Source organism: Trichechus manatus, unplaced genomic scaffold (genome assembly GCF_000243295.1).
Source record: "Trichechus manatus latirostris isolate Lorelei unplaced genomic scaffold, TriManLat1.0 scaffold00113, whole genome shotgun sequence".
Lineage (NCBI taxonomy): Eukaryota > Metazoa > Chordata > Mammalia > Sirenia > Trichechidae > Trichechus > Trichechus manatus.
In genome coordinates this window covers 8,127,259-8,150,617 of record NW_004444049.1, presented here as the reverse complement: position 1 = coordinate 8,150,617, position 23,359 = coordinate 8,127,259, and positions in this window count along the sequence as shown.

The window sequence follows — 23,359 nt, the reverse complement described above, 5'->3', positions numbered from 1 at the left end:
CCCTGCATGAGTGCCTGGCACACGTGTGTCCCTGTGCACTCATGTCAACATGCAGCCTGTGTAAATGCAGGGTGACCTCGTCGGTCTGGAGCTAGGACTCGTGTGTACACGTGTGTCTGTATTTGGTGTGTGTCTGAGTGTTGCCCAACTGTGGGACCTGTTAATTTTGACAAGGGAGGCAAAGCCGCTACCTCCCTTCCTGCTCCACCTCCAGCTTCCACTTGGAAGACAGACAGACAGGCAGACAGACAGCTCTCCTCCCAGCTTGTCAAACTCTGTCTCCCCTGACTCCCACTCAGGGCTCACAGGTGTGTGTACCTGGGAAGTGACGAACCTGCCCTTCCTCCCCACCTCCCTCAGCCTCATTGCTTGACTGGCACCTGCCCCCCCCCTCCCCAGCTGGTTTGGATTTCTGTGTTGAGTTTCCCCAGAGATAGAACCCCTGGGGGGCCCTTTCCCATAGACACCTGGGTCCTGCCCTGCCCTCCCCTGCCCCAGAGACCTCCTGCAGAGCTGACCACGGAGAAGAGGTGGGGAGGCCACAGGGGCTGCCTGCTGGGGCTGCTGTGTCCTTTGTCCCACTGGGAAAGATTGGGATCACCAATTATCCCCATTATGTAGATGAGGAAACTGAAGAGCACAGGTGTGAAAACAAGTGGTGGGCAAGTGTTTGGACTCTGGTTGCTTGGCTCTAAGCCCAGGGCTCTGGAGTCTGGGGCAAGGCATTGGGTCCCACCCCACTCCTTCCCCCCTGCCCACCAAGCCCCCCTTCCCAATGTTGATGCCTGAGGGTGACCTGGAGCTTCCTTACTCCAGAGCCCAGTTGCCAATGGAGCCAGGCAGAGCTGAAACTAGAGCCTCTGGGCTTGGCCAGCAGCCATAGGGAGCCAGTAGGGGGCACACGTGGCAGGTCCATGTGGGGACATGGCTGTTTCTCAAAGCTACCTGGGGCTTGAGCAAGCACCCAGTCTCCTCCCTTCTGAAGTCAGGGGACACTTCAACTTGGAGAAGAATCCGAGCAACTCCCCTCCCTCCAGGGTCACCCAGTGGGTGAGGGTTGGGTCCGAACTCCACTGGTCCCTGCCCATGGGCACAGACTCGCGCTGCCCCCTGCTGGGCTGTCCTGGTTTGTGGCTGCCGCTGTGTATGCGGTTGGGCTGCGTGTACTTGTGCGCGTACACGTGGCTGAGTGTGGGGGCGATAGGCCTCCACGCTCCGCATCCATTTCCGAATCTGATTCAGGCTCCCTTCTTGCCCCCCTCCCCCATCTCCTTGGTCCCTTTTCTCCTCTCCACCGCCTCTGCACACGTCCCTTCAGAAATAAAAACACTTATTTTGTGGGCGGGAGAGAAGGGTGTCCAGCTTTCCCTTACCTCCTCCCGAGTGCCCCCTCCTGTCCCAAGAGGCTTCCTCTTTAAGTCCGGAGGCAGGGGATGACCCCCCTGTCCCCTGCACTGTATGCCTCCTCTCGCTCCCCCCCAGACTTGGCCAGGTCCCCTTCCCAGATGGGGAAACTGAGGCAGGAGGGGAAAAGGGAGGAGGGCCAAGAGCAGCGCTCCCGCCCGGCTTGCTCGCCGCCCCCACACCCGAGCCCGATTTAGCCGCAGGGAGGCTGGGAACATTGTCTTTATTTTAAGCCGCCGAGTGCGGCACGAACGCGGCTGCTCGCGACAAAGGGCTTTGAGAAGCGGCGGCAGGCGGCGCACGTGGGGTCCGGCCCCGCCCCCACGCGCCTCCGGGCCGACCCTGCGCGGCCTGGACTGACCCCCGCCTGCCCCCACGTCTTCCTGGCCAGGCGCAGGTGCAGGACTCCTGGGTCTGGACCTCCACCGGTTGCTGATTTTGGTCTCCTGGTGGAAGAGTTACTCCTCTAGGCCACTGGAAAGACGAGGGGACACGAGGTCGCCCTGCGTGGCTCGGCCACTCTCTCAGCCTCCTAATCATGGGGGAGTAGAGAGGGTGCCCTGGGTGCGAATCCACTCCGCCTTTGCCCAGCTGAACAGCCCTGGGCGGGTTAGTGCCCGGCTCTAGATTTCAGTTTCCTCCTAAATGCCGTAGGAGGGTAGCAATCCTTTCCGGGTGGGGAGGTTTGACGTTTAGTTGGGCGCGTGCAGGTTAAACCTGGCACGAGTGTCTGCCCCACGGCGGCATGCTAAAAGTGAAAGCTATTGTTGTTGTTATTTATAACACCTATTGAGCACTTACTACGTGCCAGGCGGTGCTAAGCGCTCTACATTCATGAACTCATTTGCTTCTCACAACTACTCTAAGAGGAAGGTTGTTATTTTTTTTTTTTAAATGTTTTTTAATTGTACTTGAGGTGAAGGTTTACAGAACAAACAGATTCTCATGAAACAGTAGTACACATATTGTTTTATGACATTGGTTAACAACCCCACAACATATCAACCCTCTCCCTTCTCGACTTTTTTTTTTTTTGGTGAAAATATACATAGCCAAAGATACACCATTTCAAAAATTTCTACATGCACGGTTCAGTGACATCGACTACGCTCTTCCAGTTGTGCTGCTGTTCTCACTTTAGATGAAGGCTTACAGAACAAAATAGTTTCTCATTTAACAGTACACATGTTGCCCTATGACAATGGTTAACAACCTCACAACACATCAACACTATATTTACTCAACCCTGGGTTCCCTATCACCAGCTTTCCTGTCCCCTTCTGCCTTCTAGTCCTTGTCCCTGGACTGCTGTGCCTCATTAGTCCCGTTTTGTTATATGGGGCTGTCCAATCCCCGGCTGAACGGTGAACCTCGGAAGTGACTTCACCACCGAGCTAGAAGGGGTCTGGGGGCCATACTCTCGGGGTTTCTCCAGTCTCTTTCAGACCAGTAAATCTGGTCTTTTTTTATGTGTTAGAATTTTGTCCTACATCCTTCTCCAGCTCTGTACAGGACCCTCTGTTGTGATCGCGGTCAGAGCGGTGAGTGGTGGTAGCCGGGCACCATCTAGCTGTACTGGACTCAGTCTGGTGGAGGCCTTAGTAGCTGTGGTCCATTAGTACTTCGGGTTAGTCTTTTCCTTGTATCCTGTTCTGTTCACTCTCCCTTGCTCCCGAAGGCATGAGACCAGTGGAGTATCTTAGATGGCTGCTCACAGGCTTTTAAGACCCCAGTCGCTACTCACCAAGGTAGAATGTAGAACATTGTCTTTATAAACTGTGTTATGCCAATTGAGCTAGATGTTCCCCGACACCATGGTCCCCACAGCAAGAGGGAGGTTATTATTCTTCCCATTTTACAGACGGGCGGTGCGCTTCCATGGGGCATCGTGGAGGATGCCGTCAGTGTGCCTGGGGCCATCCTCGGGCTGGGGTTGGAATTGTGGTGTGCAGGTTGCAGTTCCAGGGACAGCAGAGACCTGTGGGACAGCAGTTTTAAAAGACTTGGGGTGTGCTCCTGCTGTGCGCTCGCAGCCCCTCGGTTTAAAGCCTCACCCTGTATTGGACCTACGTGAGAGGCTCAAACCCCGCTACTTCTTAGTGCCGCTTCCTCCGTTCTTGGAGAAGGAGGCCAGTGTGCGGGTCCGCCCTTTTTGCCCCCACCAGGCCGCGTGGTCTTCTGCGCACGGAAAGGGGTGTGGGGGTAGTGGTCTCCCCCACCGTGGGAGGCGACTTCCACTCGGAGCCCGGGAGGGAGGCAGCGGGTGGACCTGAGGGCGCCCCGCCCCGTTCCTACCCATTGCTTTAGCCTCTCAACTCTGCCGTCCCTGTGGGGACTTCGGGATTCATTCTCAGATCTCCAAGGAGAAGCTAAAGTCCAGGGCGGGGCTGTGGATAGAGCAGACCCAGCGAGTGGCCCCAAGAGTACCCGCCGCTTCAAAGGCAGGGGCGGAAGCGGAAGCGGACGCAACAAAGGCAGCCTCTCGGGACAGGAAAGCAAGTTTTCTTTTGATGCTGCTTGAAGCGTTGAGGCCGTGTGGACACAACCACCCTTCACGTACCCGTCGCCTCACCTCTTCGCTTCCACTCAGTGCGGGGCGCCTCGGGACTATGTCTTCCAAACCGAAGTTCTGCCCTTCTTTTTGCTCACCTAAGCCTGGAGTTCCTGGCAGGACGGGGCAGTGTTTCGTTCTGTCGTACATAGGGTCGCTATGAGTCGGAACCGACTCGACGGCACCTAACAACAACAACAGGCCTCGAGATCAGCTCCCAAAGACGGGTTTGCGGCGACCCAGGAGCGCGGCGCCTCGCGTCTTTCCCCGGCGCGGCCTGGGACTTGGCGAAGCGCTCCCTGGTGCTGAGAGCAGGCTGGCGCCCGGGCGACGCGAGGAATGCGCGGGACGGAGGTCACGCATCCTGGCAGAGTCTCGGCCTCTCCCTCGGGCCGGACCTGGGAGGAGCTGCGGTCCCCTAGAATGTCCCTGAGCGTTCTCAGTTCCCGCTTAAGAGGACAGGACCTCAGAGTCCAGGTCACCGGCCGCCGCCTGGGGGTTGCGCGCACCGTGGACGTGCGGCCTGGACGGAAGAAGGGGGAGCTTTACCCCGCGCTGTGAAGGCCCAGTCTCCCCCTCAACCACCCAAAGGCGCTGACTCTGCTCAGCATGGTCGGTGTTGATCGAGCCCCACCTTTCCCGCCCGCCTCAGGGTATACGCGCCGGGCCAGCCTAGATCCGATTGGAGACTGCCCGCCACAAGTCGGGCTGCGCTTCGGGCTGGGGTAGGGACCCTGAGATCCAGGTCCCCAGAGTTTCTCCCCGACTCTCCACAGCTGTTTCCGAGCGCCCAGGGGCGTGGCCGATTTCGGAGGCAGGGCCAATTTCCCCTGCCCCCGACCTCACGAAGGTTGCTTTCTTCCCGCGCCCTGTCTTCCCCCAACCCCGTGCACTTGCGCGCCTTGTTCTCGGGTCCCCACCCAGGCGGAGAGCGAACCTGCCCACGCTGGCGAGGAGTGGGCAGGAGCCGGAAGAGTCGAGCCAAAGCCTTCGGTCTCCTACCCACCTCTCCGAGAGACCCTTCCTCAGCGCATGCTGTCAGCCTCGGCTTTCAGTGGTCCTCGGCCTCGGTGCCCGCCGCCTTCTGCGCCTCCTCCCGCGCCCGCTACCGGGCCGCGAGGTCCGCGCCTGGGCCTGGGGTATCGTGCGCCAAGGGCCCATTTTCCTTTGCAGGAGAGGGGAATTAATGCCCATCCTCCTTCCGCCCTGCTGAGGCCCGGAGAGGTTGGTTGACACTCTGCCGTCTTCACTGCTTCACGGTTTGTAGGGTTTGGCCGCAGCTTGTAGCCTAACTAGCTGAGAACCCTCTGGGCCTCTATAAGGTGGAGAGGTGTTCCCGAAAATTGCTAAGCTAGCCCTTCATTCTGCAGTCCCATCTATTTAGCAAATACATAGCATCAAGTATGTGTCAGCACTGTTTTTAGTGCTTTACATGTTTTAACTCATATAACTCTTTGTAATAACACAACCTGGGTTGCACAAATGGTTTGCACTTGGCTGGTAACCTAAAGGTTCATGGTTGGAGCCCACCCAGCAGCACCTCGGAAGAAGGGCCTGGAGATCTGCTTTATAAAGATTAAAAACCAACAAAACCAAACCCACTGCCGTTGAGTCGATTCCAAATCATAGTGACCCTGTAGGACAGAGTAGAACTGCCCCATAGGGTTTCCAAGGAGTGGCTGATGGATTCGAACTGCCGACCTTTTGGTTGGTTAGCAGCCAAGCTCTTAACTATAAAGACTGCAGCCAGGAAAACCCTATAGAGAACAGTTCTACTCGGTAATACATGCAGTCACCATGAGTTAGAATCCACCGGAAGGCAACATTTTTTTTTCTTTTTTAAAATAACGTGATGAGGCAGGCAGAATTATCCTCATTTTATCTGTGAGGAAACTGAGGCCCTGAGAGGGTCAGTAACCTGTCCAAGATCACACAGCTACTAGGTACCACAGCCATGCCAGCTGACTCTCAATCATCACTTTTGGCACTATCCTACAGGTCCTCCAAATGTCAGTGTATCCACACCGCCTCCCCTCCTACAACCCCAGTTCCCTGGACTGTGGGCTCTATCAACCATTTGCCTGGGCCTGGCCAGCCAGGGCCCCACGGCCCCACTTCCTCGCCCCCTGGGCACCTCCTGGCAGCCCCAGCACTGAAGGACTCACAACGGGGCAGGGATTGATGAGGATGGAGGACCTGGGAGACCGCCTGTTTACTCCATGGCCTGCACACTCCGTGATTAATGGGGCACAATCTAGTTAGGGCCCGATCTCTGCGGCTGGAGGCCGGGGAGGGGGAGGGGCCTGCTGGCCAGAGCTGCCATTCCCTGGGGCACGTTGGGGGCTTGCGAGAAGCTGGAGTCTGAGGATGTGGAAAAGAGACTGTGCCCAATCTGCGGGGCTGGCTACGTGTGGACCTGAGGGGCAAGGGACCAATTTTGCCTGCTTTTCTTGCCCCCCACCCTTGTTCCACGGAGGTTCACAAAGGGAGGGGCTGGGCCGCATCTCACTGCTGGGCCTGGTCTAAGGAAGGAAGCCTTTTCATGAAGGGATACCTCCCAAAAGGAAATGCTGGCATTGCTAGCAGGGAAGTGGGGAGCTGGGGAGCCAGGCTGGGCCTGTCTGGCTTCTGGATCGTGGGACACAGGCCTGCGTGGTCCCCTATCCACCTCACCTCTGGGGTCTTTCCCTGAGGTGCCTGAGCCTCCCTGTTAGCACACGCCCAGCCTGCTCCAGCTTTCCTGCTTTTTCCTGAAAAGCACCTAGGGGAGGGGAAGGACATAAATAAGAGGCATGCCCCAGCAGTAGCCCTCCTCATGGGGACCCTTTGCTCCCTCACCTTGCACTGGGGAGCTAGGCCTCCTGAGTTTTCAGCCGGTAGTCACTGATTTAAAAACCAAACAGTGCAGTCCATAGCATGTCCTACTTCCTCCAGATTGGTAATGCAGCCCCATCCTAAGGGAACAATCTAGAATCTATGTCCAGCACTGTGCTCAGTACTGGGACGGGGACAAGACAAACCAGAGCCCAGAAACCACGGTGCTTGTGAGCTAGTTGGGGAGAGAAGACGATAACGAGGGAAAGATATCAAGGCAGATCGGAGCCCATGAACTTCCCAGGAACAGGAAAAGAACTTGAAGAAAGGCAGAGCGATGGTCAGTGGGAGCTGGCCCCAGGGGGATGGGTAGGCCTGGCCAGGGTCCAGAGGTTGCATAGCATGTCAGGGCACCAGGCTGCCTGAGTCCAGTGGGAGGCTCGCCTAGAACTGGGTGGTTCAGTCTCTCAGCCTCAGTCTGTTGCTAGCTGCCCTTGAATCAGTCCTGACTCGTGGTGACCCCGTGCATAATGGGAGTGGATTATTGTGATCCACAGGGTTTTCAGTGGCTGATTTTCAGAAGTAGATCTCCAGGTCTATCTTCCTAGTATGTCTTCGTCCGGAAGATCTGTTCAGCTTCCACTGACAGACAGGTGGTGGCTTTGCATGAGGCATATTGTCAGGGAATTGAAACTGGGTTTCCCGCATGGAAGGAGAGAATTCCATCACGGAACCATCACTGCCCTCCAGCCTCAGTCTACCCACTTATAAATGCGGTAGAGATGGAGGGGAAGATGGACTAGATGACCCCAAAGGGCTCTCCCAGCTCTGATGTTCTTTGAAGATGGGACACGTGGGGTTTGACTCAGTTCTGCCTTTCCTGGCTGTGTGACCTTGGGCCTTTCACTCCGCTTTTCCAAGCTTCAGGTTTCCAGGAAGTAAAACCGGAGAGTTAGCTAGCCCAGCGTTCCCCGAAGTCTATTTTGCAGGATATTGTTGTTTGCTGTTAGGTGCTATCTAGTTGGTTCCGACTTCCAGCGGCTCCCTGTACAGCAGAATGAAACACTGCCCTGTCCTGCGTCATCCTCATGATTGTTATGCTTGACGCCATTGTTGCAACCACTGTGTCAGTCCATCTTGTTGAGGGTCTTCCTCTTTTTCGCTGATCCTCTACTTTACCAGGCATGATGTCCTTCTCCAGGGACTGGTCCCTCCTGATAACATGTCCAAAGTATGTGAGATGTAGTCTCGCCGTCCTTGCTTCGAATGAGCATTCTGGCTGTACTTCTTCCAAGACGGATTTGTTCGCTCTTCTGGCCGTCCGTGGTATAGTCAATATTCTTCGCCAACACCGTAATTCAAAGGCCTCAGTTCTTCTTTCATCTTCTTATTCACTGCCCAGCTTTCACATACACATGAGGTGATTGAAAACATTATGGCTTGGGTCAAGCGCATCTTTGTCCTTAAAATGACATCTTTGCTTTTTAATACTTTAAGAGGTCTTTTGCAGCAGATTTGCCCAATGCAATGTGTCCTTTGATTTCTTGACTGCTGCTTTCCATGGGTGTTGATTGTGGATCCAAGTAAAATGAAATCCTTGACAATTTCAATATTTTCTCCCTTTATCATGATGTTGCTTATTGGCCCAGTTGTGAGGATTTTTGTTTTCTTTATGTTGAGGTGTAAGCCATACTGAAGGCTACGGTCTTTGATCTTCATCAATAAGTGCTTCAAGTCTTCTTCACTTTCAGCAAGCAAGACTGTGTCATCTGCATATCACAGGTTGTTAATCAGTCTTCCTAAATCCTGATGCCGTGTTCTTCTTCATATAGTCCATCTTCTCGGATTATTTGCTCAGCATACAGATTGAATATGTATGGTGAAAGAGTACAACCCTGACGCACACCTTTCTTGACTTTAAACCATGCACTATCCCCTTGTTCTGTTCAAACAACTGTCTCTTGATCTATGTATAAGTTCCTTATGAGCACAATTAAGTGTTCTGGAATTCCCATTCTTCTCAATGTTATCCATATTTTGTTATGATCCACACAGTTGAGTGCCTTTGTATAGTCAATAAAACACAGGTAAACATCTTTCTGGTATTCTCTGCTTTCAGCCATGATCCATCCGACATCAGCAATGATGTCCCTTGTTCCATGTCCTCTTGCTTTCTGGAAGTTCCCTGTGGATGTACTGCTGCAACCGCTTTTGAATGATCTTCAGCAAAATTTTACTTGTGTGTGATATTAATGATATTCTTTGATCATTTCTGCATTCTGTTGGATCACATTTTTTTGGAATGGGTACAAATATGGTTCTCTTCCAGTCAGTTGGCCAGGTAGCTGTCTTCCAAATTTCTTAGCATAGATGAGTGAGTGCTTCCTGCACTGCATCCGTTTGTTGAAACATCTCAATTGGTATTCCATCAATTCCTGGAGCCTTGTTTTTTGCCAATGCCTTCAGTGCAGCTTGGACCTCTTCCTTCAGTACCATCAGTTCTTGATTATATGCTACCTCTTGAAATGGTTGAATGTCCACCAATTCTTTTTGGTACAGTGACTCTGTATTCCTTCCATCTTCTTTTGATGCTTCCTGTGTTGTTTAATATTTTCCCCATAGAATCCTTCAATATTGCAACTTGAGGTTTGAATTTTTTCTTCAGTTCTTTCAGCTTGAGAAACGCCAAGCCCTTTTGGTTTTCTATCTCCAGTCTCTGCATATTTCACTATAATACTTTACTTTGTCTTCTCAAGCCACCCTTCGAAATCTTCTGTTCAGCTCTTTTACTTCATAATTTCTTCCTTTTGCTTTAGGTACTTGACGTTCAAGAGCAAGTTTCAGCGTCTCTTCTGACATCCATTTTGGTCTTTTCTTTCTTTCTTGTCTTTTTAATGACCTCTTACTTTCTTCATGTATGACGTCCTTAATGTCATTCCACAGCTCGTCTGGTCTTCGGTCATCAGTGTTCAATGCGTCAAATCTGTTCTTAAGATGGTGTCTAAATTCAGGTGAGATATACTCAAGGTCGTACTTTGGCTTTCATGGAGTTCTAATTTTCTTCAGCTTCAACTTGAACTTGCATATGAGCAATTAATGGTCTACGCCACAGTCATTCCCTGGCCTTGTTCTGACTGATGATATTGAGCTTTTCCATTGTCTCTTTCCATAGATGTAGTAGCTTTGTTTCATGTGTATCTGGTGAGGTCCAGGTATACAGTTGCTGTTTATGTTGTTGAAAAAAGGTATTTGCAATGACGAAGTCGTCGGTCTTGCAAAATTCTATCATGAGATATCTGGCGTTGTTTCTATCACCAAGGCCATATTTTCCAATACCGGTCCTTCTTTGTTTCCAACTTTTGCACTCCAATCGCCAATAATCATCAATGTGTCTTGATTGCATGTTTGATCACTTTCAGGCTGCAGAAGTTGGTAAAAATCCTCAATTTCTTCATCTTTGGCCTTAGTGGTTGGTGCGTAAATTTGAATAATAGTAGTTTTAACTGGTCTTCCTTGTAGGTGTATGGATAGTATTCTATCACTGACAGCATTGTACTTCAGGATAGATCTTGAAATGTTCTTTTTGACGATGAATACAATGCCATTAAATGTGAACGTGCACTGAGAGCTTCTGAAAGGCAGGGAGAGCATGCAGCGTTTCCCAAACTTATTTCATCATGGAACATTTCTTATGTGGAGCATCTCACTGGATTGGCATCTGAGGAACACCCTGGGGTTGCTCTGAACTAGCTTATGTAGAACCCCTCCTGTCCGACATATGATAGTTTTAGGCATTTCCCTGCACTCCCCCGGCCCCCAGCTCCAGGCCCTTGCACCCTAACCCTCAGCTCCAAGCCCGAGTCCTACCCTTGACTCATGGTTCCTGCCCAGCCTTTCTCTCCAAAGCAATTTCTGAGTTCTAGAAGGTTAACAGGCAGCTCCTTCCCTCCGCCAGCTGCAGCTGCAACCTACTTCATCTTTGGGCTTGAGCCAGGGGCCTGGGCCAGAGGAGATCAATTATGCAGATTGATGGGGTAAAGGGTGAACCCCAGGAGGTGAGGACATGTATTTATAGTGCCCCCCCAACTACAAGCCTGCTTCAACTCAAGGGAACCCCTTGGATGCAAAAATACAGATTATGAATGGGAACATTCTAGTGAGGTAAGTGGTGGGAGGCTGGGGGTGGGAGTACGGGCAGGAGCTAGGAGGAGGTAGGGAAGGGTTGGGGGTGGTGAGCCTGACTCAGCAAGTAGTGCTGGAATGGGGCTGGGGATCAGAGGCTAGGAGATCCCTAGTGAGCCATTTTACAGATGGAGAAGCTGAGGCTCTGTGACTTGCCAAAGGCCACGTAACAATTCAGTGGCCAATGCCTGAGCCAAAATCGTTTCCTCATTTTGTGATCTCAGTTGAAGTTTCCAAAGTGCTTTTTATTCATCACTTTCTCGTTCTAGAAATATTTTTTATACTTAGCCTTTGGAGACACACCCTCTTGGTTCTCCTCCTACCTCCCTGGCTGCTCCTCTTCAATCTCCTTTGCTCATGTTCCCCATCTTCCCACCCTCTAAACTTTGGAGTGTCCCAGCTCAGTCCTTGGACCTTCATACCCATTCGCTGGGTGAACTTATTCCACCCATACACAGATGATGCTCAAATTTATACCTCCAGCCCCTTGAATACCAGACTATTATCTCCAACATTTCCTCATCTGCAAAATGGAGATAATGAAGCACCTACGTCATACAGTTGTTATGAGAATTAAATGAGCTAATGCATGCAAAGAGATAGAAGAATGCCTGGCTTAGAGTGAGCACTAGGGCTGGAACTAGGATTATTGTTATCACTGTCATTATTGTCATCTGACAGTTCCATTTGGATGTCTAGAATCATCTCAGACATGACTCATCCCAAACCTCAAAACTTGTCTATCAGCAGCCTTGCCCATGTCAGTAGATGGCAACCCTGTCCTTCCTTCCAGTTGCTCAGGCCAAAAACTTTGGAGTCACCCTTGATGCTGTTCCTGCTCTCACATCCCAAATCTAATTCTCTAGAAAATCCTGTTGTCTCTTCCTTAAATATATCCAGAGTGCAACCACTGTGGTCTTGGCTACTGTCATCTCTTCCCTGGCTTACTGCCTCCTCACTGGTCTCCCTGCTTCTGTCCAGACCCATCTAGACTCTGTTCTCAACACAGCAGCCAGACGATTCCTTTTGAAACAGAAGTCAAAATGTTCTAACCACTTTCCCTGTTTCTCAGAGTAAAGCTCGAGTGCTTATCAAGGCTTTCAAGGTCCTGGATGGTCTGTCTTTGCTTCCTCCTTGACTTCATTTCTTACCACTGGCTCCTCCCTACTCTGTTCCAACCACACTGGCCTTGGTATTGCTAGAACATGCCAAGCACTTGCCCACCTCATGGCCTTTGCACTACTGTTATCTTTGCCCAGGTAATAGTAAACACAACTTTAGTCTTCCAGAAGATAAAGATTATAATAGACTGTACAAAGGCAGGAGGCTGGGACAATAGGCACACAGAAGAAGCTTGGTAGGTGCCAGATCATGAAAGTGCCTGAGTGTTGGGTGAGCACTGAACAGCCAAAGAAGGTGTGTGTGCAGGGCAGGGTTGGGACTAGGTGAGAGGGGTGAGGCACCTGTCTCAGATGCAAGACTTAATGGGCTGCCGCAAATCCCAGTAATCCAGATAAATAATATATATATTATTTAGTTTTATTGTGCTTTAGGTAAAAGTTTATAGTGCAAATTAGTTTCTCATTCAAAAATTTATACACAAATTGTTTCGTGACGTTGGTTGCAATTCCCGCAATGCGTCAGCACTCTCCCTCTTTCCCTTTCCACCCTGGGTTCCCCGTGTCCCTTCGGATAAATAACATTTTAATGCATTATTTAAAAAAAATCAAAATTCATGCAGAAAATCCCCATCAAACTTTAAATAAAGACAGGATTGGGCAAGGCTGGGATTAGGGTGAGGCAAGAGAGGTGAGTTCAAGTGCAGTAACGCCTTCACCCTCCCTCTGGCCTTGGACTGCAGGCGATTGATTCCAGATCTTACTGGGACCATAGGAGGATGGGCTGGACAGGGAGACCACTCCAATGGTCCCAGGAGAAAAGGAGGCACAGAGGCCTGGCCGCGGGGAGTGGCAAGGGCTGGACAGGGCGTTTCAGGCCGGTAAAACGGGGGCAGCGAGTCTTGCCTCCCAGGAACTCGGGAGAATTAGTGAGCTAACGTACAGAAGCCCTGTGCGTGGTGGAGGCGCAGGTTGAGTTGGGAAGCGGTTAAAGACCAGAGAGGGGCACTGCATGGGGGCGGGGCCGCGTGGGGAAAGGGGCATTCACCTGCCTGACTCAGGTGAGGACGTGCTGAATCAGCCACCAGGTCAGGAAGCAGAGGGTGCAGCAGGTGGAGAAGCTGAGGAATAAGGCTGTGCAGGTCCCCGTGTTCCCAGCTGAATGCGGCGTTCAGATGGAACCTGGGGACAGGATCTCAGGGGAAACGCCAAGTCCAAGGCCGGGAGGAGGGTATGAGTCAGAGACGCGCACCAGCTTTGAAGGCCGAGTTAGAAGAATCAGGGGGGTGGGGCCAAGGCTAAGGGGCGGGATCAGGGCGGGGCTAGAAACAGAGACCCTGGCCAAGGCTAGGCGACAGGGGTGAGGTAACTGGAGCTTGCGCGAGGAGCCAAGGCACAAGACGGGATCGCGACTGGGGTGGGGGCTGGATTGCTAAGGCTGCAGTTGGCCGGACCTGGCCAGAGCCTAAGGGACTGAGTCGGGGCTTGGAGAGACAGGCTGGAAAGAAGAAGGGTCATGGAACACTCGCAGGACTCAGGCGCGGTGAAACGCTGAGGCTCTCGCCCTGCCCAGTAGAGGAGCTCTGGCGGGCATCTGCGGGTGGAATGGTACCTGATGGTACTGGAGCGAGGCTTCTAAGAGCGTGTCTCCTCCTGCCAGCTTCCCGCCCTCAGGATGGGCTGGGCTACGTGCGACAGGACCCAGGACTTGACCTCCAGGTCCCACTGCAGGGAAGGGAGTAGGGGTGGAGGCTTCATTCAGGTGCTGCACCCCCAAACCCTTTCCTTCCTGGGATGCTCTGGGCCCACTCTAGCAGAGTTTCTTCACCTCACCTTTATTCAGGCCTGTACATGACTGATTTTGTGCTTCCCTCTGGGGAAACTGAGGCAAGGCAAGGGAGATACGTAACAACATCTAAGGGAGATACATTAACAACCAGTTAATTGAGGACTGGATGAACTGCCAGGTGTTGTTGCTGAGGACGAGGACTATGGGACTACTAAGGAGATAGACACTAAAGGTCATCTTATTAAAAGTTAGAAACCTACTTGCTGTACAATCATAAATATATAATTTTTAAAGCTTATAGTCATTCCTTAAGCTATACTAACCTTTAGGCGCAGCTTCTCTTGTTTCACATAGTTGTATCTAGGTGACCAGGCTCGCTGAAACACTTGAAACTTATTCTTTCAGAAAACAGTTGTAGGTTAATGAACGTGTCCTGTTTCCAAGACTCCAGAAACCTTGTAACCATGGCTCACGGATGTAGTGATTGTCTTAGTAAAGTTTCTATTTAAGCTTTGATATGTCTGAGCACATACTGCTCTCTTATGTTATTTTAGGTGCTGTTGAGCTGGTTCTGACTCATAATGACCCTATGTACAATAGAACAAAACACTGCCCGGTCCTGCACCATCCTCACAATCATTGTTATGCTTGAGCCCATTGTTGCAGCCGCCATGTCAATCCGTCTAGTTGAGGGTCTTCCTCTTTTTCACTGACCCTCTAGTTTACCAAGCATGATGTCCTTCTCCAGGGATTGGTCCTTCCTGATAACATGTTCAAAGGATGTGAGACAAAGTCTCTCGCCATCCTCACTTCTAAAGAACATTCTGGCTGTATGTCTTCCAGGACAGATTTGTTCCTTCTTCTGGCATCCATGGTATATTTGATATTCTTCACCAACACCATAATTCAAAGCCATCAATTCTTCTTCAATCTTCCTTACTCATTGTCCAGTTTTCACATGAATACGGGTAATTGAAAACGCCATGGCTTGGATCAGGCACACCTTAGTCTTTAAAGTGACATCTTTGCTTTTTAACAGTTTAAAGAGGTCTTTTGCAGCAGATTTGCCCAGCGCAATGCGTCTTTTGATTTCTTGACTGCTGCTTCCATGGGTATTGATTGTGGATCCAAGTAAAATGAAATCCTTTACAACTTCGGTATTTTCTCCCTTTATCATGATGTTGCTCATTGGTCCAGTTGTGAGGATTTTTGTTTTCTTTATGTTGAGGTGTAACCCATACTGAAGGCTGTGGTCTTTGATCTTCTTCAGCAAGTGCTTCAAATCCTCTTCACTTTCAGCAAGCAAGGTTGTGTCATCTGCATATCCAAGGTTGTTAATGAATCTTCCTAAATCCTGATGCTGCGTTCTTCATCATATAGTCCATCTTCTCAGATTATTTGCTCAGCATACAGATTGAATAGGTATGGTGAAAGGATACAACCCTGACACACACCTTTCCTGACTTTAAACCACGCAGTATCTCCTAGTTCTGTTCAAACAACTGCCTCTTGATCTATGTACAGGTTCCTCATGAACAGAATTAAGTGTTCTGGAATTACCGTTCTTCTCAATGTTACCCATAATTTGTTATGATTCACAGAGGTAAGTGCCTTTGCATAGTCAATAAAACACAGGCAAACATCTTTCTGGTATTCTCCGCTTTCAACCATGATTCTTCTGACATCAGCAATGATATCCCTGGTTCCACATCCTCTTCTGAATCCAGCTTGACTTTCTGGCAGTTCCCTGTCGATGTACTGCTGCAACCACTTTTGAATGATTTTTAGTAAAATTTTACTTGTGTGTGATATTAATGACATTGTTTGATAATTTCCGCATTTTATTGGATCACCTTTCTTTGGAATGGGTACAAATATGGATCTCTTCCAGTCGATTGGCCAGGTAGGTGTCTTCCAAATTTCTTAGCATAGATGAGTGAGCACCTGCAGTGCTGCATCTATTTGTTGAGACATCTCAATTGGTATTCCGTCAATTCCTGGAGCCTTGTTTTTCACCAGTGCCTTCAGTGCAGCTTGGACCTCTTCCTTCAGTACCATCGATTCTTGATCATATGCTAGCTCCTGAAATGGTTGAACATCATTCAATTCTTTTTGGTACAGTGACTCTCTGTATTCCTTCCGTCTTATTTTGATGCTTCCTGTGTCATTTAATATTTTCCCCACTGAATCCTTCAATACTGCAACTCAAGGCTTGAATTTTTGATTCAGTTCTTTCAGCTTGAGAAATGCTAAGTGTGTTCTTCCCTTTTGGTTTTCTAACTTCAGGTCATTGCACATTTCATTATAATACTTTACTTTGTCTTCTTAAGCTGCCCTTTGAAAGCTTCTGTTCATCTCTTTTACTTCATCATTTCTTTCTTTTGCTTTAGCTACTCGACATTCAAGAACAAGTTTCAGAGTCTCTTGTGACATTCATTTTGGTCTTTTCTTTCTTTCCTGCCTGTTTAATGACCTCTTGCTTTCTTCAAGTATGATGTCCTTGATGTTATTCCACAACTTGTTTGATCTTCGGTCATTAGTGTTCAATGGGTCAAATGTATTCTCGAGATGGTCTCTAAATTCAGGTGGGATATACTCAAGGTTTTACTTTGGCTCTCGTGGACTTATTCTAAGTTTCTTCAGCTTCAGCTTGAACTTGCATATGAACAATTCGTCTGTTCCACAATCAGCTCCTGTCCTTGTTCTAACTGATATCGAGCTTTTCCGTTGTCTCATTCCACAGATATAGTCGATTGGATTCCTGTGTATTCCATCTAGCGAGGTCTATGTGTATGGTCACCATTTATGTTGGTGAAAAATGGTATTTGCAGTGAAGTCCTTGGTCTTGCAAAATTCTATCTTGCGATCTCTGGTGTCATTTCTATCAGCAAGGCCATATTTTCCAGCTACTGATCCTTCTTCTGTGTTTCCAACTTTCAAATTTCAATCCTCAGTAATTATCAGTGCATCTCGATTGCATGTTTGATCAATTTCAGACTGCAGAAGTTAGTAAAAATCTTCAATTTCTTCATCTTTGGCCTTACTGATTGGTGTGTAAATCTTATAAGAGATTTAAAATTTATTTTAAAATTTATTTAAAATCTCTTATAAGATTTATGTATTCTGACATAGTTGTTAACCAATCAAAATTTTTTTGTTTAAAGTTCCTGATAAAATAATATATAAGTGTTACTGAACCCTAGAAGGTGGGTCCTTGTCCGGTGCGTTCAGACTTGCCAATTATGTGCACACCAGTCTTTGAGAAAGAGAAAGTAACTTTATTGCAATGCGAAGAGCAAGAAGCCGGGAGCAAGTTCCTCAGATCAGGCTCACTGAGCTATGGGGAAGCAGGGCTTATATGTGATTTAGGTGGCAAGATGGCAGCCACACAGGCATACTGGGGAGGAAAAATTCTAGAACGCAGCCAGGAAACAGGAGGTGACGTGGTTCTCGTTGGACTTCTGGCTTCGGAATAGGGTCCGGGTGCTGATTTTCCTTCTGATTCATTCCACCTGTTGCTGTGTCCGCTGTTGAAGTCAATTAGTGGTCATGCCTGGCCCGTCTGGGCATGCGGGGTGGGCCAAATCCGGCTTGGGCTAGTTTAAGGACTAATGGAAATTTACTGGCATTCATAGGTTCAAGTTACATAAGTTCCCTGAAAATCTTAATCAGAGGACTGATTTACTTGGTAATGATGTGCTGCCCAACTTTAAAGTTGTCTATTAAACCTGTATAGCAATCTGTTAATGGTGTTCTGAGTTGTTTATTCTTGACAACATTAACTCCATCTGAGTCTTAGGACAGAAGAAGATATGTGAGGTGAATCTTGAAGGAGGAATGGGAGTTTGCCAGGGAGAGAAGGGAATGTGAGATAAAAGGAACAGCGTGGACAAAAGCAAGGAGACAAGAGAAGGGCAGGGTGGGTGGCAATTTTGAAGATCTTTGGAGATTACTAAGGGCTAAGGGAGTGCCTGGGTTGGGACATCAGGGTTGGCATTGAGTCTACAGTGACATGTTTGTCCCCTGCCCTTGCAGGGCCAGGTGCCAGTCATATTAGCCTTTTCTCACCTGTCTTAGGCTGGGTGCTTTAGAGAAGCAAAACCAGTAAAGCGTATAAATATATATACATAGAGAGAGATTTATATCAAGGAAATGGCTCACGTGGTTGTAGAGGCTGGAATGTCCCTAGTCCGTGGGTCAGGATAGAGGCTTCTCCTGATACATGTAGCTGCAAGGGCTGGCGAACCCAAGATCGGCAGGTCAGAGAGCAGTGCTCTTGCTGACAGACTGCGAAGATTGATGAATCCCAAGATCGGCAGGCAAGACAGTGGGTAAACTGCTAGCTTAAATTCCAAAAACCGGAGGTCAGATGAACAGGAGCCAGCTACAGGATCCAGCAAGAACAAAAAGCCCCTGAGACTTGCCAGAATGTCTGCTTATATTCGATGCAGGCCACATGCTCCAGGAAACTCCCTTTGAACTAATTGGTTACTCATAGCAGATCCTATCATGGGGGTGATCACATATCAAATCTCAACAGGGAAGTGATCACAATATTATACGACTGCCAGAACACTGAGAATCATGGCCCAGCCAAGTTGACACACAATCTTAACCATCACACCTCTTCTCCTTGGGGCTGGGGCAATGGCTCTGGATGGGATGGAAGCCAGGCTCCCTGGCCTAGGAGACGGTCCCATTAGCTCAGGAAGGGGCCTGAGCAGGCCTTGGGTGGGCAGATGGATATGAATGAGCTGTTAGCTTTCCTAGCTGGGCAGCCACGGCTTGCACCTGCATGTTGCCACTTTTCAGCAGCCACCACCAGGGCTTTTTATCTTCTCTACCCCCAGCCCTTTCAGAAGTGAGGTCCAGACTGGTACAGGGTCCAGCACTGTTCTGGACTGCAGAACATGGCCATCCTCCATCCCTCTTTCATGTGGTCTCACTGTGTCAGGCTGAACTTCCTGGACAAGAGCTCAGGTATGAGGTGGCAAATGGCTCCTGCAGCCAGGACCTGGCCAGGAGGGGAGGGATATTGTCTGCTGCTTCAGCATTCTCCCTCTCCCTTCTTCATTTCTGTTTTGTTTCCAGATGCTTGCATCTATCCCCCCTACCCCCCATGGAGGGGAGGAGCCTCAAACAAATCTTCTTGATTGGCTTCCTTCATTTTAGTCCCTTCTAGGAAGGAGCCCTGGTGTCACAATGGTTAAGTGCTTGGCTGCTAACTGAAAGACTGGTGGTTGGCACCTACCCAGTGGCTCCCTGGGAAAAAAGCCTGGCAATCTATTCCTGTAAAGAGTCCCAACCCAACCCATTGCCATTGAGTTGTTGCCGACTCATAGTGTGCCTTTAGGACAGAGTAGAACTGCCCCATAGGGTTTCTACAGACTGCCACATCTTTTCCCCACGAACTGGCTGGTGGATTCAAACAGCCAACCTTTTGATTAGCAGCGAAGCACTTAACCACTGCACTACCAGGGCTCCTCCTGTAAAGATTACAGTCTAGAAAACCCCATGGGGGCAGTTCTACTCTTTCACATGGGTCACTGTGAGTTGAAGATCGATTTGATAGCACACAACAGCACTTCCAGGAAAGACTGAAAATGGGGGTGCAGGTGGGTGGAGCAAGAGGCATGAAGTTTTTCATGTAATAACCAAAAGAAAGACTTGAAGGAAGCAGAGAAAAAAGGGGAGAGGAAAGTGAGGAGCATGACGTGTGTGTATGTGTGTGTGTGTGTGTGTATGAATTCTGCTGTTAAGTCAACTGCCTGGGTTCAAGTGTAGCCTCCACTACTTCTTAGCTGTGTGACCTTAGGTGTGTCTCTTAACCTTCCTCAGTCTGAGGATAATAGTAGTACTTACCTTATAGGCTATTGAGCCAAAGAATTGACATGTCTGCTTGTGCTTAGTGAATACTCAAAAACTGTTGTCTATTTTTATTGTCCTCCTCCAAGACCAGTTGCCTGAGATGGTTTATGAAGTTCTATTGGAGGCAGAGAGCTAGACTGTGTGACTTCTTAATTTTTTTTTTTAAGTTTTCAAAAATCTAAATTTATTTAAAAGAATTTTCTTTATTATGAGATCATGTCCTTCCTTCTTCCTCTTCTTCTTTTTTTGGTATTAAAGTGTTCTCTGTGTAATGAAATAATAGTTTAATTACAAAGTACCTTTAAAAAAATAGCTTCACCAGGGTATAATTGATATACAATAAGTTGCACATATTTTAAGTATACAGTTTGATAAGTTTTTATGTATGTAAACACTCATGAAACTATCACCACAGTCAAGACATTGGCTATGCTTATCGCCTCCAGAATTTCCTCATGCGCCTTTATAATCCCTCCCTGCCATCTCTCCCCATCCCCCCTCATTCCCAAGTAGCCACTGATCTGCTTTCTGTCACTGCAGGTTAGTTTACATTGTCTAGAGTTTTCTGCAATGGAGTCATATAATATGTACTCTTTTTTTGGGAGGGGGTCTGGCTTCTTTCACTCCGCATAATTATTTGGAGCTTCATCCATGTTGTTGCATGTGTCAGTAGTTCATTCCTGTTTATTGATGAGTAGTTCTGTTGCACCCTGGGTGGTGCAAACGGTTAACAAGATCAACTGCTAACTGAAAGGCTGGCAATTCTAGTCCATGCAGAGATGCCTGGGAAGAAAGGTCTGGAGATATTTCTGAAAAAATCAGCCACTGAAACCTATGGAGCACAGTTCTACTTTAATACACATGAGGTCACCATGAGGTGTGAGCAACTCGATGGCAACTGGAAAATTCCATTGTGTGGATATACCAAAATTTGTTAATCCATTCACTTATTTAAGGACATCTTGGTTGTTTCCAGTTTTTGGTTGTTACAAATCAAGTTGCTATGGACATTCGTTGTCATATAGACTTATATTTCTCTGTCATATGAATATATATTTCCTTTTCTCTTGGAGAAATGCCTAAAAGTGAAATGGCTGTATCATTTGGTAGGTGTATGTTTAACTTTTTAAGAAATTGCCCAATTCTTTCCCAACTTGGTTGTACCACTTTACATTCTCACCAGCAGTGTATGAGAGTTCCAGTTTCTCCACATCCTTGCCAACACTTCGTATGGTCAGTCTTTTTAACTTTAGCCATTCTAATAGGTGCTTGGAGCCCTGGTGGTGTAGTGGTTAAGAGCTTGACTACTGAATCCACCAGCTGCTCCTTGGAAACCCTAAAGGGGCAGTTCCACTCTGTCTTTATAGGATTGCTATGACTTGGAATTGACTCAAGAGCAACGGGTTTGGTTTTTTTGGAATAGACGTGTAGTGGTATATCATTGTGGATATAATTTGCATTACCCTAATGACTGACTAATCACGTTGAGCATCTTTTCATGTGCTTATTTGCCAACTATGTATCTTTGGTAAAGTGTCCCTATTTTTTGCCCACCTTTGAGAGCTCTTTATGTATTCTGGATATAAGTCTTTTATCACATATATACTGTGCTAAGATTTCCTCCCAGCCTGTGGCTTGCCTTTTCATTCTTTTAACAGTGTCTTCTGAAAAATAGAAGTGTTTAATTTTTAGAAAGTCCAATTTATCTTCTTTTTGGATTGTGCTTTTGGTGTTGTATCTAAAAAACCTTTGACTAACCCAAAGCCACAAGTATTTTTGTCTAGAAGTTTTATAATTTTAGGTTTTACATTTAGGTCTGTGATCCATTTTAAGTTAATTTTTGTATATAGTGTAAAGTATGGATCTAAGTTGATCTTTTTTTTTTCTTTTTTAACACGTGGGATATCCAGTTGTGCCACCATCATTTGTTGAAAAGTCTATCCTTTTCTCACTGCATTGCCTTTATATCTTTGTAAAATATCAATTGTCCATATATGTGTGGATTTCTTTCAGGACTATTATGTTCATTTGATCTATTTGTCTATCTTTGCACCAATGCTGTACTGTTTTGGTTCCTGCTATGAATTGAATTGTGTCCCCCAAAATATGTGTTGGAATCCTAGCCCCTGTATACGTGGATGAGAACCCATTTGGGAATGAGTTTTCTTTGTTTCGTTAGTGAGGCCGTATCAGTGTAGAGTGTGTCTTAAGCCAATCACTTTTGAGATATAAAAGGAGCAGTTTAGGCACAGAAGCAACCAAGGACGAATAGGGGAAGATTGATGCCACATGGAGATCATCAAGGAACTGAGGAACAGAGGCTAAAAAGAGACAGTGACCTTCCCCCAGAGCCGACAGAGAGAGAAAACCTTCTCCTAGAGCCGATGCCCTCAGTTGGGACTCCTAGTCTAACTGTGAGAAAATAAATTTCTGTTCAGTAAAACTACCCACTTGTGCTATTTCTGTTACAGCAGCACTAAGAGACTAAGACAGTTACTGTCCCTTTATACCAATGCTTGAAATAAGGTAGTGTTAGCCTTCCAAATTTTATTCTCTTTTTCTGAGTTATTTTGACTATTCTAGGTCCTTTGAATTACCTTATGAATATTAGACTCAGCTTGTCAATTTCCACAAAAATCCTGCTGGGATTTTGATTTAGATTGTATAGAATCTATAGGCCAATTTGGGAGAATGGACGGCTTAACAATATTGACTTTTCCAACCCATAAACAAGGTGTATGTCTCCATTTATTTAAATGTTGTTTAATTTATCTCAACAATGTTTTACAGTTTTCAGAGTATAGGGCTTTAAAAGATCTTTTGTCAGATTTATTTCTAAGTGTTTCACATTTTTGGATGCTGTTGTAAATGCTATTGCTTTTTAAATTTCAATTTCTGGTTGTTTATCGATAGTATATTAAAATACAATTAAAAAAATATTGATCTTATATCCTGAAACCTTGCTAAACTCACTATTCAGTTCTAACAGTGGCGTCACTCAGGGGAGGAGGCGTGGGGGGGTGCAGACTGCACCGGGTGACACTGTCGGGGGAGTGACACCAAAGTGACTGTCTCTAAAATTTTTGTGCAGTGTTTCAGCAGAAATTTATTATTTTTTATAAAAATATCCCTGTAGTTAGTTATAACAACATAACATTTTTTTCATCTAAGCCCAGCTTACATGTATCAGTATACCTACAAGGCTAAAACTCTATGGTACTTTACTTTTTGAACCTTCTACTGTACTCTGGTCATAGCTGTCATTATCACCCAATTACAATGATGCTTCGAGTCATGTGATTTTGTCTGCGCACCCTACAAGCATGAGCTGTTGCTTTTGTCACTGCTGGTGTTTCTATAGTCACTGATTTTGTCAAATTTTCTGGTATTTTAGCTACAGTATTATGGTAATTAGCACGGGAGAAGTGACACCATGAGCTACCCCACTGGGTGACACCAACCCTAGTGATGCCTTTGAGTTCCAGTAGCTTTTTTTTTTTTCTTGTTAATAAGCCTGTTACCAGGTAATTTTAAAAAGATTTTTTTTATTGTACTTCAGGTGAAGGCTTACAGAACAAATAGTTTCTCATGAAACAGTAGTACACATATTGTTTTATGACATTGGTTAACAAC